This window comes from Mastomys coucha, unplaced genomic scaffold (genome assembly GCF_008632895.1).
Source record: "Mastomys coucha isolate ucsf_1 unplaced genomic scaffold, UCSF_Mcou_1 pScaffold3, whole genome shotgun sequence".
Classification (NCBI taxonomy): Eukaryota; Metazoa; Chordata; class Mammalia; order Rodentia; family Muridae; genus Mastomys; species Mastomys coucha.
The window spans coordinates 42063993-42069992 of NW_022196909.1; the positions used below are offsets into that span (position 1 = coordinate 42063993).

The 6000-nt window shown below is 47.0% G+C and overlaps 1 protein-coding gene across 5 annotated transcripts in view; it reads right to left on the reverse strand.

The window, feature by feature from the left end:
• The window catches only part of Adarb1 (adenosine deaminase RNA specific B1), a 124799-nt gene that overhangs the window by 66782 nt on the left and 52017 nt on the right, over window positions 1-6000 (reverse strand). For 4 of the 5 annotated variants that reach the window (XM_031346571.1, XM_031346575.1, XM_031346573.1 and 1 more), the window contains exon 2: window positions 476-650. The exons of the other annotated variant lie outside the window; for it this stretch is intronic. The gene's annotated coding sequence lies outside the window, so the exon portion shown is untranslated. The remainder of the gene's footprint in view (window positions 1-475; window positions 651-6000) is intronic. 5 annotated transcript variants of the gene reach the window in all.

Sequence of the window (6000 nt, forward strand, 5' to 3'; positions counted from 1 at the left end):
AGGGCCTCAGTACCCCAACAAGGACAGATGCTGGCCTGACGGACAGCCATAAAGACGGAACACCAAAGAAATTCAAAGACAAAAGTGGTAAGTGGTAAAAGGCTCTCATGAGGCCTTGCCTAGTGCCAGGTACAAAGCACTGGTTTTATCAACAATGACGAAGTCAGAGGCAGCCCCAAGCACGGCTGGAGGGATGTGAGGTCCAAAGATGATCTGTGGCCACAGTACGTGAACTAGCTGGGGTAACAATCTGTGCTGGGATTATTCAAGGAAATGCATTTCAATGGCAAGCCAAAGGACTTAATTAAACTTCTTTTAAGACAGGGCTTTGCTGTGTATCCCAGGCTGACCTTGAACTCTTAATCTTCCTGCCTCGGCCTCCAGAGGGCTTGGAATTCGCGCCCCTGCCACCATTCCTGGCACAGAAGTCACCTTTGGTCAGATTTTATGAGATTCTAAAAGTGTTTTTACTTACCTTGAAGTTTGTTTAGTTTTTATTTTGGCTCAAATCCTGAGGCAAAACTCCTTCAGGGCAAGCAAAGTGAGCGCATTGCTAAGCAGCAGGAAAATAGCAAGTGTGATGCACCGGGCTGACGTGTTTCCTTTAGCCACACCTGGAGCTCTCCATGTCCAGCTTGACACACTTCAGTCTGCAATAAAAGATTCAGTTACTTGGCATTTATTTAACTCCAGGTTAAAGGCTTTTCACCACCTCAGGAGAGAACTCTTAACAATGCTCTGGTTTGTAAAGCTGGCCTTCCCGAGATCTTCCGGTAGCCACCTCCCCAGAGCTGAGATTACAGGCATGCGCGAATGACTCAAAGTCGTCCTCCTCTATAGGAGCCTATGCCATTTTAAACATGCTCTTAGGAGTTTTTAAAGGGGATACACAGTAACGAGTCAGGCTTTGGTTCACTTGCCCACCACGAGTCAATGCACATATGACACCCACATTTAAATCTTGCTGGCCAATCAGAATACCCTAACAGAACACCGGGGTTAGAAAAGAAACAGGCCTCAAAAAAAACCTGTTCTCTTTAAAATAAAATGTATGCGTCCATTATACATGCAAATGCATGTGTGTGAGAATACAAACGCAGAAACCCATGTGCCCAGCCCTCACGCTACCCTGGTGGCCACTCTGCTTCTAGACACTGAGGGCTGTGAAACTATCTGTAGCCCATTTCTCCTTAATGAACTGTCAACTGTAAACCAGTAAGGGTACTTCTTCCCCACAATAGACTCAGGGCCCTTCACCTACAGAGTTCCTACTAAGTGTCTGGGGAGCCATACGCAGAGGTGATTAGTAGGTCTTCTGAGTAGATCTTTGCTAGGAGTAAAAATAAAGTGTGTCGGCTCAGTCCCTAACTCTTTCGAGCACTCCCTGCCGTCAGGACACTGCTGTAGGTCCTCTGAGGGACAGGGTGAGGAAAATCTGCTTGCAAGTCTCCCTGTTGTGCCGCCCGCAGCCCTACACTCATGCCACCAAAGTCAACAGCTTCCTCACAGACGCCATGCAGACCTGGGACTGTGGGCTGCAGAGGCTCCTTCATCACCTCACCATGCCTGGGAGAAGGACATGCAAAGATCCTGGCCTGGGCCTCCCAGAGCCGTCTCACTTTGTCCCAACCCAGCTCCACCAAGATCCAGAGAGCAGTGGGAGAGCAGACCATGGGGGTAAGCCTTGTCTTGCTTCTCCAATGACACCCAGACACATCACGGAAGCACAGGAAATAAAATAACATGCTCCTACCACTCTGAGTGAAAAGACCTTCGCCCCTTGTGAGTCTCACAGGCCAGGTGACCACTCTGTCCATCAAACTACTCCATGGGCATGGTACTGCCTAGCACCAGGCCTGTGCCTAAGAGAGGTGGTGGGTCTCCACCTCCCACTTCTGCTGGATTGTCCCTGGGGATCTCAGTCACTAGGAAGAGGTCTAAGCTAGCTATGTGTTGAGATCATGTGGAAAGATGGTCAGCCTCATCACTACGTAAGTCTCTAGGGTAGGACACTGAGCCTGGTGAGCAACTGAAACCTAACCTCCAGCCACACGCTGTCTCCAAACAGAAGTGCCCCCCACCCCAGGCACCAGTTGCACTGGGCACAAGATCCTAGTCTTGATGATCATGAACACAGTGCTCTTTTATGGGTCATACGGATACATTGTGAGGCACCAAAGACTAGCCAAAATAAAATTACTGCTTCAAAATATGGCAACACTAAACATATATAATATGCATTTCACCTCCAAAACTTTTTAAAGTTAAGTAAAATTAACAAATCCCAAGAATATTACAGACTTATAAAGCCGTCAGAAGGAACAGAATATCTGACTAAACCCCATAGGTAAAAGCATCAGGAGACAAGATCTACCCTACAGCCAACTCTTCATACCCAGACGGCTGCTTCAAAACATTTAACACACCTGCCAAGATAATGAAGTGAGCAAATTTAACCCAACAGGTGGGTGTGGGGGTGGTTCTGATGCTGAAGATTCTGTTCCCTAATTGGTTCTTCATCAATCAATAAAGATGCCAGCAGCCAATGGCTTGGTGGAAGAGGCAGGACTTCCAGGTTTCCATAGGCAGGCTAGGAGCCGCTGAGGAGGAAAGGTAGTCACCATGCTTAGGAGGGAGAGAGGTCCACTAGCCGTGTGAGATCTTGGGTGGAGTGGCCACTGGGCACCTCCCCAACTGGGCCTGGGATAGCAGGTGGGAGATTAGAAACTCAACTAAGCTGAGGGCAGATATAGGGTGCTGAGCAAGGAGAAGGGCAATTTGGAGGTGTTAAGACTAAAAGTAACTGAGTAACTAAGTGGAGGGTAGATTTAGAGGTGTTGAGCTGGGAGTGAAGATAAGAACATGCTACCCGAGGGAGTCTTGGAAGAGCCTGGCCATTGGGCTAGAAGCAAATTAAAATAAGTTAATGTGTATGTGTCTTTCATCGGCGGATCCAAGGAAACCTGGGGGTGGGGGTGGGGATGATAATGCCGTCTGTCTGCAGCTTAAAGCGGGGTAATAGAAACTACATGCTCCAGGTGGGCTAAGCTGTGGGTACACAGATGCGTGTGTAAAAGTCTGATCTACCACATAGGAGAAACATGAAAGGCACATGTTGACACCTCCTACCAACTAAAGTTTCCTGTCAGGCAGGTCAAATCAGAAGCTCATGGTGCATGCGCACATGGAAAGCTGAGGATAAAAGCTAAGACAAATTTCAAAGTGTGGTTTAGAAAGTATCTACCAGTGTGCCATCAAAGAGCAGCGAGGATCGGACTCAATGCCAATGTACATCTAGTTTAAGCTGGTGATGGCTACAGCCATGCAGGTAAAATTATTACTTTATATTAGTTTTTATTTTTTTATCAGAAAACACATAATAAACATATTAGAAAAAATCAGCACTGGAAAAATGTCTCCAACGACACAACAGGTTTACACAGCATTATATGCAGCTGCTACAAGACTAGCTAATGGCCACTTGTTGGACACTGCCACCAGATGACCACCTGTAGCACAAAGAGAACAGAGAAGCCCATGTGCAGGTCAGGGCTGAGGCATCTGGAGACTCTATTCCTCAGAAAGGAGAAGAGATGCTGAGGAGGGAGACAGGACAGGAACTAAGGGAGGAGGGGAGGGCCAGACAGACAAGCACATACACATGTACTAGGCAGAGTACTCTCATGTCTGGGCAGGTACATGTGTGACTGTGAGAACAGGCAACCCACAGGACAGAGGAAGAGACCACTGCACTCACCAACCCTCCAGGAGCTGGCCCCTCTCCACTTCTGGGGGCTGCTCTGAGTGTCAGAAGCCCCTTCTCTGACAAGTGGCTCTAGGCTCAACAAGCTGACTTCAACAGCTCATCCGCTGATACCAGGGAAGGTTGGTACCGGCAGCAGGGCAGTACAAATTGTATTAGCATGAATTTATCACTCTAGCACTTGATAGATTTGCTGTGCCGGTAATAATCATATTGATTAAATGAAACAGTTACACTTCCTCTTAAAGTGATATTTATCATTATGATTAAATCAGACTATGGAAGTAAGGACCTTGCTCTGCCAAACACTAAATACTCTCATTGTCTGTCTTACAAAGCCATGTAACCAACACCATTACACGAGTGTGGAGTTAAACGGTAAGCTCACTGGCAGAGCCACTGTGTTTCCAGACAGCTGTCATCCCAGGGCTGTATAGGCATAACAAACTCAGCTGATAAGCAACCAAGATAAGAACATCAGGACCAAGAAACTACCACTCTACCACAAGAGAAGAGTCTCATGCAGAATGCCAAAGTGGGGCTCAGGCTCCATGAGGAGGGCTCTGACACTGCTCACAATCTCAGAGACTTGGTTTGCTTCTCTGGGTACTATGAAGGGATAAGTATCTTACTGGGAGGGCCTTGGGGATTTTCTACATAATTAATGAAGGCCTCTTGGGGCTGTGATTTTCCTTGTCAGTGAAAAGAATGATCGGCTGCATCATCTTCACCATGGCTTTTTCTTGCTTTTAGGGGATTATTTAAGTCTTTAGGCCTTTAGGCATATGCTGGACACGGTGGAGGGTGGCAGACAAAAGCTGAGAGACCAAGGCAGGAACGAATGCTCTACAGTCCTCGCCTCTCTGAACTAAAGACACGGCTCTAAGACCCTGCCTCCTAAGGCTCTACCATCTTCCAGTAGCACCTTCCTGGGGAGCAAAACTCCAGCACAGGATCCCTATTTGGGATCAAATTCTAGAGGGCAGAAAAAAATACAAGCAACAAGCAAGAACAGAGAAATGAGACAGAGTGATAAAAGCTACAAAGACACATGGACGGGGGAGTGCAAGATTCTAAATATGTGCAGCCACACAGTCTTTTCACAGTGAGGACAAATAAAGGTGTTCCAGACAGAATGCTTCTGGGGCATTTGCTACCACAGGAAGTCTTGGGGGAGACATTTCAGAAGGAATGTGGCCCTGGGGAGAGAGTACGTACTAGAGAAGTCTGGAAAAAAAAAAAAGCAGCCATGTGTGAAGACACCAACAAGTGGAAAAAACAAACGAACAAAAACCCAAGCCTTACATAAGCAAGTAAGAGGGGCCATGTCTTCTCCAGGCTAGCATAACCCAGCTCCACACACCACAAGTCAGTAGCCAGTGCCTCTTAGGAAGATAAACACAAGAGTCACCAGGACGTTTAGATCCAGCAACACATAAGATATAGACCGTCACAGCAAGCTGGGTGCATGCCCACCGGGAACACACAGAAACCAATTAAGGAGGTGCTGGCCTTACACTTCTACTCAAGGATTCTTCAAGAGAGTCGTTACAAATTCAAACTGGTGCTGACATAACTTTCTATCGTATAATAAATCTGACAATTTTCGGAGAGAACAACGGAGGAAGGAGGAAAGCGCAGAACAGAAATAGTGAGGCTGATATCACGAAGACAATGCTCTTGCTAATAGTAAAAATGAAGCTTCAGTACACACACGGCTCCTTCTATAACTTCCCGGGGAGGACAGCCAAGCTGAAAGGGCAGCAGAGCACCTGGGGACTTACGAGACATTAAGTCATTACAAATAGTGCTGAGGGGAGGCAGCGGCAAGGCATCTGACTTTGGTGCCTCTGAGACCTCAGGACTACTGTCTCTCTCTCTTTTTTTTTTTTTAAAGATTTATTTATTTTATGTGAGTACACTGTAGCTGTCTTCAGACACCCCAGAAGAGGGCATCAGATCTCATGATGGATGGTTGTGAGCCACCATGTGGTTGCTGGGATTTGAGCTCAGGACCTTCGGAAGAGCAGCCAGTGCTCTTAACCGCTGAGCCATCTCGCCAGCCCCAGGACAACTGTATCTTATTCTAGTAAGAACAGGTACTCTTGATTAACAAGTGGTTCACCAACGAGCTTCTGGAAGTGAACGTGGTCACAAAGCACTGCATTGTGTGCCCGGGTGTGCTTAGCTAGTAAAACTATGAAGTCAAATTTCCATATACCAAAAAGCTCATGACG